Raw genomic sequence first — 13,712 nt, forward strand, 5'->3', positions numbered from 1 at the left:
TTAGTTGCCTGTAAATAAAATTTCAGGGCACGGACTACATCTAGATTGTGCAGAAGTCGTTCCTTCTTTGAAGAAGGATTAGGACACAATGATGGCACAACAATCTCTTGATTGATATTCTTGTTAGTGACAACCTTAGGTAAGAACCCAGGTTTAGTACGCAGAACTACCTTATCTGAATGAAAAATCAGATACGGAGAATCACAATGTAAGGCTGATAACTCAGAGACTCTACGAGCCGAGGAAATAGCCATTAAAAACAGAACTTTCCAAGATAACAGCTTGATATCAATGGAATGAAGGGGTTCAAACGGAACACCCTGTAAAACGTTAAGAACTAAATTTAAGCTCCATGGTGGAGCAACAGTTTTAAACACAGGCTTAATCCTGGCCAAAGCCTGGCAAAAAGCCTGAACGTCTGGAACTTCTGACAGACGTTTGTGTAAAAGAATGGACAGAGCTGAGATCTGTCCTTTAAGGAACTAGCAGATAAACCCTTTTCTAAACCCTCTTGTAGAAAAGACAATATCCTAGGAATCCTAACCTTACTCCATGAGTAACTCTTGGATTCGCACCAATGTAAGTATTTACGCCATATTTTATGGTAAATCTTTCTGGTAACAGGTTTCCTAGCCTGTATTAAGGTATCAATAACTGACTCCGAAAAACCACGCTTTGATAAAATCAAGCGTTCAATTTCCAAGCAGTCAGCTTCAGAGAAATTAGATTTTGATGTTTGAAAGGACCCTGAATTAGAAGGTCCTGTCTCAGAGGCAGAGACCAAGGTGGGCAGGATGACATGTCCACTAGATCTGCATTCCAGGTCCTGCGTGGCCACGCAGGCGCTATTAGAATTACTGATGCTCTTTCCTGTTTGATCCTGGCAATCAATCGAGGAAGCATCGGGAAGGGTGGAAACACATAGGCCATCCAGAAGGTCCAAGGTGCTGTCAAAGCATCTACCAGGACCGCTCCCGGGTCCCTGGACCCGTAACGCGGAAGCTTGGCGTTCTGGCGAGACGCCATGAGATCTATCTCTGGTTTGCCCCAAAGTCGAAGTATTTGGGCAAAGACCTCCGGATGAAGTTCCCACTCCCCCGGATGAAAAGTCTGACGACTTAGGAAATCCGCCTCCCAGTTCTCCACTCCAGGAATGTGGATCGCTGACAGGTGGCAAGAGTGAGACTCTGCCCAGCGAATTATCTTTGATACTTCCATCATCGCTAGGGAGCTTCTTGTCCCTCCTTGATGGTTGATGTAAGCTACAGTCGTGATGTTGTCCGACTGAAACCTGATGAACCCCCGAGTTGTTAACTGAGGCCAAGCCAGAAGGGCATTGAGAACTGCTCTCAATTCCAGAATGTTTATTGGAAGGAGACTCTCCTCCTGAGTCCATGATCCCTGAGCCTTCAGGGAATTCCAGACAGCGCCCCAACCTAGTAGGCTGGCGTCTGTTGTTACAATTGTCCAATCTGGTCTGCTGAATGGCATCCCCCTGGACAGATGTGGCCGAGAAAGCCACCATAGAAGAGAATTTCTGGTCTCTTGATCCAGATTCAGAGTAGGGGACAAATCTGAGTAATCCCCATTCCATTGACTTAGCATGCACAATTGCAGCGGTCTGAGATGTAGGCGTGCAAAGGGTACTATGTCCATTGCCGCTACCATTAAGCCGATTACCTCCATGCATAGAGCCACTGACGGGTGTTGAATGGAATGAAGGACACGGCAAGCATTTTGAAGCTTTGTTAACCTGTCTTCTGTCAGGTAAATCTTCATTTCTACAGAATCTATAAGAGTCCCCAAGAAGGGAACTCTTGTGAGTGGTAAGAGAGAACTCTTCTCTTCGTTCACCTTCCACCCATGCGACCTTAGAAATGCCAGTACTAACTCTGTATGAGACTTGGCAGTTTGAAAGCTTGACGCTTGTATCAGAATGTCGTCTAGGTACGGAGCCACCAAAATTCCTCGCGGTCTTAGTACCGCCAGAATAGAGCCCAGAACCTTTGTGAAGATTCTTGGAGCCGTAGCCAACCCAAATGGAAGAGCTACAAACTGGTAATGCCTGTCTAGGAAGGCAAACCTTAGGTACCGGTAATGATCTTTGTGAATCGGTATATGAAGGTAGGCATCCTTTAAATCCACTGTGGTCATGTACTGACCCTTTTGGATCATGGGTAAGATTGTCCGAATAGTTTCCATTTTGAACGATGGAACTCTTAGGAATTTGTTTAGGATCTTTAAATCCAAGATTGGTCTGAAGGTTCCTTCTTTCTTGGGAACCACAAACAGATTTGAGTAAAACCCTTGTCCGTGTTCCGACCACGGAACCGGATGGATCACTCCCATTAGTAAAAGATCTTGTACACAGCGTAGAAACGCCTCTTTCTTTATCTGGTTTGTTGACAACCTTGAAAGATGAAATCTCCCTTTTGGGGGAGAGGCTTTGAAGTCCAGAAGATATCCCTGAGATATGATCTCTAACGCCCAGGGATCCTGGACATCTCTTGCCCAAGCCTGGGAGAAGAGAGAAAGTCTGCCCCCCACTAGATCCGTTCCCGGATCGGGGGCCCTCACTTCATGCTGTCTTAGGGGCAGCAGCAGGTTTTCTGGCCTGCTTGCCCTTGTTCCAGGACTGGTTAGGTTTCCAGCCTTGTCTGTAGCGAGCAACAGCTCCTTCCTGTTTTGGTGCAGAGGAAGTTGATGCTGCTCCTGCCTTGAAGTTACGAAAGGCACGAAAATTAGACTGTCTAGCCCTAGGTTTGGCTCTGTCTTGAGGCAGGGCATGGCCTTTACCTCCTGTAATGTCAGCGATAATTTCTTTCAAACCGGGCCCGAATAAGGTCTGCCCTTTGAAAGGTATGTTAAGTAATTTAGATTTAGAAGTAACATCAGCTGACCAGGATTTTAGCTCTGCGCGCCTGAATGGCGAATCCGGAATTCTTAGCCGTAAGTTTAGTTAAATGTACTACGGCATCAGAAATAAATGAATTAGCTATCTTAAGGGTTTTAAGCTTGTGTGTAATCTCATCTAATGGAGCTGAGTCAAGGGTCTCTTCCAGAGACTCAAACCAAAATGCTGCTGCAGCCGTGACAGGCGCAATGCATGCAAGGGGTTGCAATATAAAACCTTGTTGAACAAACATTTTCTTAAGGTAACCCTCTAACTTTTTATCCATTGGATCTGAAAAGGCACAGCTATCCTCCACCGGGATAGTGGTACGCTTAGCTAAAGTAGAAACTGCTCCCTCCACATTAGGGACCGTTTGCCATAAGTCCCGTGTGGTGGCGTCTATTGGAAACATCTTTCTGAATATAGGAGGGGGTGAGAAAGGCACACCGGGTCTATCCCACTCCTTAGTAACAATTTCAGTAAGTCTCTTAGGTATAGGAAAAACGTCAGTACTCGACGGTACCGCAAAATATTTATCCAACCTACACATTTTCTCTGGTATTGCAACTGTGTTACAATCATTCAGAGCCGCTAACACCTCCCCTAGTAATACACTGAGGTTTTCCATCTTAAACTTAAAATTTGAAATGTCTGAATCCAGTTTATTTGGATCAGATCCGTCACCCGCAGAATGAAGCTCTCCGTCCTCATGTTCTGCAAATTGTGACGCAGTATCTGACATGGCCCTAATATTATCAGCGCACTCTGTGTCTCACCCCAGAGTGATCTTGCTTACCTCTAAGTTCTGGTAATTTAGACAAAACTTCAGTCATAACATTAGCCATGTCCTGTAGTGTGATTTGTAATGGCCGCCCTGAAGTACTCGGCGTTACAATATCACGCACCTCCCGAGCGGGAGATGCAGGTACTGACACGTGAGGCAAGTTAGTCGGCATAACTTCCCCCTCGTTGTTTGGTGAATGATGTTCAATTTGTACAGAATGACTTTTATTTAAAGTAGCATCAATGCAATTAGTACATAAATTTCTATTGGGCTCCACCTTGGCTTTTGCACATATAGCACAGAGATATTCCTCTGAGTCAGACATGTTTAACAAACTAGCAATTAAACTAGCAAGCTTGGAAATACTTTTCACTCAAATTACAAGTAATATGGAAAACGCACTGTGCCTTTAAGAAGCACAGAAAAAAATTATGACAGTTGAATAACAATGAGCCGGAGAATTATAAAAACCAAATTTTTCCCGGTAAAGGCATAAATTTAGCAAAGGATTGCCCCCATTAGTAATGGATAACTAACCCTTAATAGCAGAATTTTTTTTTTCCAAAATATAAACGTTTTTTATCACAGTCAAAGCACAATCTCACAGGTCTGCTGTGAGTGATTACCTCCCTCAAAATAATTTTTGAAGACCCTTGAGCTCTGTAGAGACGAACCGGATCATGCAGGGAGAGAAACAGACTTTTGACTGAATTTTTGATGCGTAGCAAAAGCGCCAAAATAGGCCCCTCCCCCTCACACACAGCAGTGAGGGAAGTTCAGTAAACTGTCTTAAATTAAAATAAACGACAGCCAAGTGGAAAAACAGTGCCCAAAACAATTTTTCACCCAGTACCTCAGGTAATTAAACAATTTAGCATGCCAGCAAAAACGTTTAAAATCAAATAACATGAAATGTCATTAAACAGCCTGTTGCTAGACGTTCCCACTGCAAGTTAGGCTAAAAATGATATGCATATAGTATTATCCCAGTGAAGTGCCATTCCCCAGAATACTGAAGTGTACACATATATACATAACAGCCTGATACCAGTTGCTACTACTGCATTTAAGGCTGAACTTACATTATATCGGTATTGGCAGTATTTTCTCAGTCAATTCCATTCCTCAGAAAATAATATACTGCAACATACCTCTTTGCAGGTGAACCTGCCCGCTGTCCCCTGATCTGAAGTTTACCTCACTCCTCAGAATGGCCGAGAACAGCAAAATGAATCTTAGCTACGCCGGCTAAAATCATCCAAAAACTCAGGTAGATTCTTCTTCAAATTCTACCTGAGAAGGAACAACACACTCCGGTGCTGTTTTAAAATAACAAACTTTTGATTGAAGATATAAAAACTAAGTATAATCACCACAGTCCTCTCACACATCCTATCTATTAGTTGGGTGCAAGAGAATGACTGGGTGTGACGTAGAGGGGAGGAGCTATATAGCAGCTCTGCTTGGGTGATCCTCTTGCACTTCCTGTTGGGGAGGAGTTAATATCCCAGAAGTAATGATGACCCGTGGACTGACTACACTTAACAGGAGAAATATCTTTATGAATTAAAAGACAAACATTGTATGGTTAAGATTGGAGACAAATAATTGATTATTCCCCCTGTCATAGACAGATGGAACATAACAGAGATGGCCCATTCTAGTATTGGACATTCTCATTTAGGGCGAGATAAAGTCTTATTTACCCTAAGGTCAAAATATTGGTGGCCTAATATGAAGAAAATGGCCATAAGTGTTATAGGGAATTGTAAAGCATGTCTCCTTGTTAATAATCCAAATCACCAGAAACAACCATACATTGTTAAAGAAATTCCTAATACGCTATTTGATCTGATGTATTTATTTAGATCATATAGGGCCTTTACCTCCTTCACATGGGTACAAATATGTTTTAGTATGTGTTGATGCTTGTACAAGGTTCACAAGGTCTACTCAAGCACAAGAGTGGGCTAAATCTTTTGATATAAAATGGGAAATCAGTGCACCTTATCATCCCCAAAGTAGTGGGGTTGTAGAAAGGAAAAATGCTGAGGTAAAACGATTGTTAATCAAGTTACTAACTAACCGCCCAAATCAGTGGTATCCCCTGTTAACATATGTACAAGTAGGTTTAAATAATATACCTTCTGTTATTTCTGGGAAAACACCTTATGAATTGTTATATGGTATACCTATGAATACAATGTTTAATACTGAGTACCTTTCTGCACCAGGGAGATTAGAGCAATTATCTATTTTACAAGAAATACGTGATTGTTTTGCACGACCTGCTTTTACACCTAACCTTTAATGAGCTTGGACACCACTGGTTGGTCAGTTTGTCCATGAAAGAGTTCAAGCAGCGAAACCTTTATGGCCAAGGTGGAAACCTCCTACAAAGGTAAAAAGTGTCATTAACCTAAGGACTTTTGTTATAGAAGACAAACAAGGCAAAGACAGAATTGTCAGCATTGATGACTTAAAACCTGCTTCTAAATTTGAGTTAGAAGATGGAAAACCCTCTGACTTACCGATTACAAGATCTAATCCTGTTTTACCTATCATAAATACTATGCTATCAGCACGAACACTGATACAACAACAAGGACTAAAAATGTTAAAGAACTTGTTCAATTATAAAAATCTTAAAATATTGGGATATACAGTACTGATACTTTTTATACTTCTCCTTATCTTGATATCAACCTGCATGGGAGTTTTTTGTCTACAGTGTAATAATCTTGCAAAGAGACCTGGAGCTGTTCTGGCATGGAATCAAACTAAAGCTCGAGAGGATGCTGTACCAACGATATTAAGAATAAAAAGAGCTGTACATTACAATCTGCAACCTGTGAAAATAAAGATGAATGGGCTACCGCAAGGAATGTATTGGAAACCATTTCCAAAACCTATAATACAAAAACAAAAAGTATTAGGAATATCTCAAGTGGTATTGATAGATTCAACAGTAATATCAAAGAAAGCAAAGATCACAACTCATATGGGAAGAAAATTGGTAAAAGATCACATAAATGAGCAAATGGAAATGATACAAGCAAAAACTTTGGAATATTATTGGCCTTTACAAGAATACTGGAAACATAAGACATACAGAGAAAAAATGTGTTTTTCAACATTTGCACATTGCTATTATGTGGACTTTCAGGGGACAAGGAGATGGCCTGCAAAAGAAATAAAAGCAGACCAATGTCCACGTCCTGGGATTACAATTGACAAAGTCAAATATAAAGAATATCCTATTTTTTATCTAAACACAGGACAATTAACTCAAAAAGGTTTTTTTCCTGAAAATCACACAGATCCTCGCATTGCATTCTGGGAAAACGGGGAAGAAGAGGAATACAGGATTCTTGGTGGTGTAGAATCATATAATGGAGCAGTGTTTTGTACGAACACACTTTATTCAGAATGGTGGACACCAAAGTTGCATACAGATGAAGGATACCTGCAACTATTTGAAAAGCTTCAGCTTGAAGTAGTGGATCAACAGACAGGAAGACTTCGAGAGCAAGCATTACCTACAGAATGGAATGAGAAAGGAAAAGATTAAATGTTTTTGAATCTAAAAGAATGGGATACATGTACAAAGCCAAGATATGCAGCTTTCTTGAATACAACATATTACAGTCACTCATGCAAAGAAAATAATAATCTCTGTAATATATCAGTTGAAGATCTAATTAAAGAAGGCATTTGTAAGTTGAAAACGGACTATCGATGTTCAGTACATCCTCTTGTTTCTAACTTAAGAAATCAGGAAAATATTTTCGTTTTCAACCTAAAGACATTAATAAGGGATTCCTACATTATGCAGGCATGCCTGGGTTTTGGTGCATGACAAAACATCACATTATTAACAAAAATTATGTAATATATTCCCTGTTTCAGAAATGTCTCATAGATAGTATAAAATATCCAGTAAATGTAGTAATTGCAAGTATGAAACTACAAATGGATGTAAATATATCAGTTGATGACATACCATGTAAATATGCTAAATGTTTTAAGCAAAATGTGGCAGACATGACTTATGATGAAGCTGTTTGGGGAACAAATAATACTTTTGATAATGTAACGTATATTACAATAGAAAATATAATTCCAGATGGTTGTAATACAGAAGGAAAAACAAATCAAAGGCAGTTAATGTCTAATGCTGAAGTTCAGATATCGACAGGGCAATTGTTAAGTGATGCAGTATTAATTGTCCGTGAAATTTCAGATATCAATGATGAAGAGTTAAAGAGAGGGTTAATGATTTTAAGAGATCATATGGTAACTATACTGGCTGCAGCAATGTCAGATTTTACAATAGTAGATGAAGAAATGAAAGCAGTAACAATACTTATTTAACAGCTATGAGGTTGACTTTGCTAGAGGGACACATAGATACAATTAGGCCTAACAGTGAAACAAACAGAAATCATGCTGCATATTTCAAAATCAATGATTTATAATATAAAAGGATTGAAGTGTAGAATAACAAAGAACCCTGAAGATTGTCAACGAGAAATATTTATTTACTACAAATTAATAATACCAGGAAATGTATATACAACAAATTGGGAGGTTGTAAATTTTGGACATTTAATTGATTTTTCTGATCATATGGCATTATTACAGCCATATGAATATGTTTCACAGCATTGTGATAGCTGGGAATATATTAAAACAGAAAACTATATTGATCTAGGGTACTTAGTATGTGTAAATGTATACAAACGAAAACCATGTGGTGTTGATAAACAAAACTCTGATTGTACTGTTAAAGTTACACCTGTAAAACCACCATACACTCGCATAGAACCAATTCATAATGGATCATATGTTGTGATTACTAGTCAAAATGATTGTAATATCCCTATGTTGCAAGCAACAATGGTAACAGTAAATCAATCTGTGGAGTGTTATAATACAATTTTTACACCACCTGTGATAAAAAATATACATGCTAGGTCACATTTAACAATGCAGGTACCCCATATTACATTGCAAATACCATACATGACAGCATTCTGGGCTAATTTACATAACATGCAAGTGAGACTAGGCTCCTCCCATAAAGCAATTGAGGACTTGGCTATAAGGGTACATGCAGACCTCTAAAGAATTGACTTGCATGAAGGGGACTTTCCTACCTGGATTACAACTTTAGGCAAGTCATTGAGTCCAATAATGCCAGCATTGGGTAACGTTATTTCAAAGATTGGACAAGGTTTAGCAACATTGGGGAATAGTATCTTTGGAGACATATTGGGAATATTTGGATATGTAAAACCAATACTTATTGTATTAATAATCATAGTATTGTGTATCATTTTATTTATAATTTTGTCCTTTCTTCCTAGGAGAAAATCTAAGTAAAGAAAATAAGCAATTATTTGTCAACCTGTTTTCTTTTGAATGTAATACCAGAAAAGAAACGGCAAGCTTATTATCATGTTATGCTATAATTCATATATGCTATATGTATATATCTTGTTAAGCTATAATTTATATACCAATAACATCTGTAGAAGTAAAGATTTATTATTATTGTTTTTTTTTTTTTTAAATAAGTTTTTTATTGAGGTCAAACATAATAATACATACACAATACATATGTCCAGAAACAAATCAATAAGAAGCTAGTAACATTGTCATGACTGTCATGTCAAGCCCAGAACTGGACCAATAAACTTATAGTAAAAGCTTGAATAGTACAAGGTAACATAACGGCGCTTCTAGCAAAAAGAGTATAGGTTCTGGTCTAGATTATAGAGGTATATCTGGGATATATATTATAAGATGCATTGTAAATATGTGGTTAAGACTTGTGTATGGTAAAGATAGTTAACTGGAACATATATTGCAAAAAAAACCTAGGCTATGTCTAAAGCTATAAGGTGCCAGTAATATAGTCATGAATGCCATGTCTAACCCAGAACTATACTAAGTACCTGCGAATGAGAGCTTGAACTGTACAAAGTAACAAAACAGCAATTCTAGTAATGAGAATATAGGTTCTGGCAGAGATTATAGAAGTATATCTGGGGTGTGAATTATAAGATGTATAATTTATATGGTTGAAAGTAAAAAGAAAAGACTTGCGTATGGTATAGATAACTAACTGGAACATATATTACAAAAACCTCTTTTTATAACCTTAAACTTAATACAGGTAAGAATGGTTCCCAACTTACTGTGTAAAACAAATAGCAATTTATCCGTTCAGAGTATATTGTGGTAAAATGGGGGTTAGTATCTTGGGTTTATTTTTTTGGGGGGGGGATTCAGCGGGCAAGAGCCGCTCTGGTTAAAAGAAAAAGGGGAAAGGGGGGGGCGTGTCCGGGTGTTAAGGGGGGTATAGTGTTATTGCTATGACATAGTTTAGTAGGATCTCTATTGACCTAATTATAAACTTTATGGGATGGGCTGAAGGACAGCTAAAGCATAAATGCCTCCTAACGTATCTAAGGACACTCTTAGGTCTTACCAAACTAAGATAATTGAGCAGAATATATAGTAGGCGGTATATACTGTGTGCGAGCTAGATACTGGTAAACATTCAATAAAATATATGTGTCAAACAACAGGTAATACCTTCTGAGAATAATGTAAAGGGGTAGTGGGGATATGTTAGAGACGTGCATAGGGGGAACAGGAGTCAAGAGCCGTTTTTATAAGGTGGGGATTTAATATAGCAAGATGCTATGGGATATTTAAATATGGATGTAGCAGTTAAACGTGAATAAGGATAGAGGGTAATATGCAGATTTTTTTTTCTGATGAAGGGTATAGTGTAGTATAGAGGGGTGTTTAGTTGAGACTTAGAGAAGGGGTATCCTAGGATTATATGTTCAGGCCTCTGCAAATTGATAACTATGAAGAGGGGACCGCCATGCCACTAAACCTTAATGGGTGTAATTATGTGCGGCCCAAATTATGAAATTAATTATGTATGGTAACTGAAGTTGTGCAAAAATTAGGAGAACACAATGAAAGAAAAAAACCCCCAAAACATTTAACATATGAAGAAAAACCAAGTATGCACATCAAAAGGGATATTTTCTAATGGTGTCCTGTAGACCCCGGTAAAACAACAACTTAACCACATGTATAATAATTGTTGCTAATATTACGTCGAGCAATTAAGCTGAAAATAATTATCTACCTCATTGGTCTTATTTGGGGAAGTAACGTGCCCCTCACTATATGATATCAAATGTAAAAGTGAACAAGTTCATCTGTCTAAGGTCTCTAGCCCAGCTTGTGGGATTATAAGGAGTAAGTGAAGGGCACTGAGTATCACCTAACTTTTGAGCCAAATACTAGAGTTAGTTCAGAGGAAGGTAATAAGGGAGGGAGTCGGTAAGTAAAGAGGGGGTGAGGTAGTATCTGGATTTATGCAATTCAAACAGATTATAGAAGAAGAAAAAAAACAGAATAAAAGTTCCCAAACTAGATTTAAATTGGTGAAGGCACTTAGTCACAAAGATCCCATGCACAAGGTTTAGCATACCGAGGTATCAGTCCAACATTGCCAAGAAATTTAACCCACTCCTATCTTCCGAAACCACTAGAACTCATATGGAACATCGAGCTTGTGGATTCTGAATCTGTGATACACTCCTAGATGCTGATGTCGTTTCCATCCCTCTATCTCCGGTGAGAGGAAAAAAGGTAATGCTGATTGTGGCGCCATGTTAATAAAACGTCTGTAATCAGCTAGTCAGTACCGCTGCACCTTTTAGTGCAGTGCTGTCCTGTGTTAAGATTTATTATTTTTATTATAAATGTATTTCTATTGTAAATGTAACCAGTATAAACTTATTGGTTAGAAACATTAATAATCCTTCTTTATTTTCACAAAGAAAACCTGTGGATTACAATTTATTATCAACCTTTTTATTTTTAAGTTTTTTTTGCAAGCTTTTTAAATTAAAAGCTACTTGACTTAAAAGACCTTGGATTACAAATTGTTTATCAGCATCTCTGCATTAAAGCAGAATAAAAAATGAGGAATGTGCAAACTTCACGTTTTTTGTTTCTTTTCCTCATTGTTAAGGAATGTAATAAATTTACTCCTACGACACACATTTTTATGAGGATATTTCTCCAAGCAAGAATTACCACGCTAACTGGACATCTATAACTCATCTAATCATACACCAATTAACCAGTTTCTATCGGATGGATAACTTGGAGAATTTATTACGACGTATTCCTTATGGCAAGTCATCTTCCAATGAGGAGGATTAACCTTTGTTACCTTTGGATTTACAGTTGTTTAACGTTACAATCTTGTAACTTATAAAAGGAATACTAATATTCTTCAACAAAGCTTTATGAAGATTTTTATTTGTATGAATCCTTCATATACTTACATTGGTTGGGATCCAACTATTTTTCTTGCTGGCGCAGGAGTAGACGTTCCTGTTTAAAAGTTTGCTGCAATAATTCCATAACGGATTACAAACGATATGTTGATTATCTTGTTCAGTGAAAAGTTTTCTGTAAGATTTCCATGGTGGAATACAAACGAAATGTTTTCTGTCTGGCTCAACGCTTCATGGATTAATTACAGATATACTCCTACTTGCAGCAGATTATGATAAAGTTCCGTTTCATTCCTGTATCGTTAATGTCTGACTTTATTTTGTTTGCTTTATTACGGACACTTTGATTTCATGTCCGTTACTCTGCTGAATCACGGACATTAATGACGCATTTCTTTTTCTGTGGGAACGAAGGGCTGGACACTTTCATATCTTTCTACAAGAATGTAATAGAGGGGGTGTGGCCGGATTTGACTAACACCGTGCTAGACCTGCATTATCTACTGCAAAAACAGCTAAGACTGTGCTAGTTTGTATATTAGAATTGCTATAAAATGTTTGATTAAAAACTATACCAACAGTAAGAAATACATTCTTTCAGAAAGACACTTATAACTTTATAAATGAAAGATATCTTTTAAATCTTTCATATACATCTCCTATACATAAAGGAGTGTAACCTTACATATATATCATATTAATAAAGGATGAATTTAAATCTTTCATATGCCTATCCTGCAATATTCAAATATATGTTTAAATAAAGTTCTTTTACAATATATAAGATTTATAACTATGTTTAGTGGAATTTAAATAGTAACAAATGATGTTATATGATTTTCTGTACTGAAACTAAAATGGAGGATTGTTTAACCTTGTATTAGAAAATCCTAAGATGGATGCTCATTGCAGTAATTACAAGTGCGTATGTCTAAACTCTCGTACAGATTTTCAAGGCCACGTTGATGTACAAAACTGTTGATGCTAGAAAAAGCTAGATAGGTTTTGTTGATGTTATAATGATGCCAAAAATACATATAAAAAGAAAACAATAAATGATGACGTCATCCAAATAAAAAACACTATAAATACACCATGTTGTAAACATGAGGCTGGTGACTGACAGGATGTTATAGAGCATCTCTAAGAATAAGATTTGGTTGCAAAGAAGTCATTTCGAGTTGTATGTAAACAATTGTTATTGAAAGCAAGTTTAACTGATAGTCTTTTAACTCTGTGTGTATTTTGGATTTAAATGAATTTAATTTTGTATTACTTCTGTAAGCTAATTTTTCTGTATAATAAAAATTTATTTTAAAACAATGTTTCTCTCTTAATACCATTTCTTAATATTATTGTACTCAGAAACTTTCTTTGTAAGAAATGAGACCTATTTCATTGGTATAATATTAAAGGTCAGTGCTTGGAATTCATATTTCAATATAACTGTGCTTTAAGACCTTATAAGTGAATTAGGTGTGAACCACTACAATGTGGACTTGGGGGCTGGTTTAGATCTCTTAAAAGGCTTGGATGTATTCCAGACTGAGGAAGGCTTCCAATTGGAAACAGATTCCTTAGGGGAAGGATTAGATTTTTGTTCTTTATTAAGTTGAAAGGAACGAAAACGGTTAGAAGCTTTAAATTTACCCTTAGACTTTTTATCCTGAGGCAAAAAAGCTCCCTTCCCCCCAGT

The 13,712-nt window shown here is 37.5% G+C and overlaps 1 protein-coding gene across 1 annotated transcript in view; it reads right to left on the reverse strand.

Moving 5' to 3' along the window:
• Positions 1–6,740: 6,740 nt before the first annotated feature.
• Positions 6,741–13,712, reverse strand: part of DCUN1D4 (defective in cullin neddylation 1 domain containing 4) — a gene marked incomplete in the record, with an annotated part of 616,246 nt that continues 609,274 nt past the window's right edge. Inside the window, 1 exon segment of the mRNA XM_053703976.1 lies at positions 6,741–7,216.

The sequence above is a fragment of the Bombina bombina genome, chromosome 2, assembly GCF_027579735.1.
Source record: "Bombina bombina isolate aBomBom1 chromosome 2, aBomBom1.pri, whole genome shotgun sequence".
Classification (NCBI taxonomy): Eukaryota; Metazoa; Chordata; class Amphibia; order Anura; family Bombinatoridae; genus Bombina; species Bombina bombina.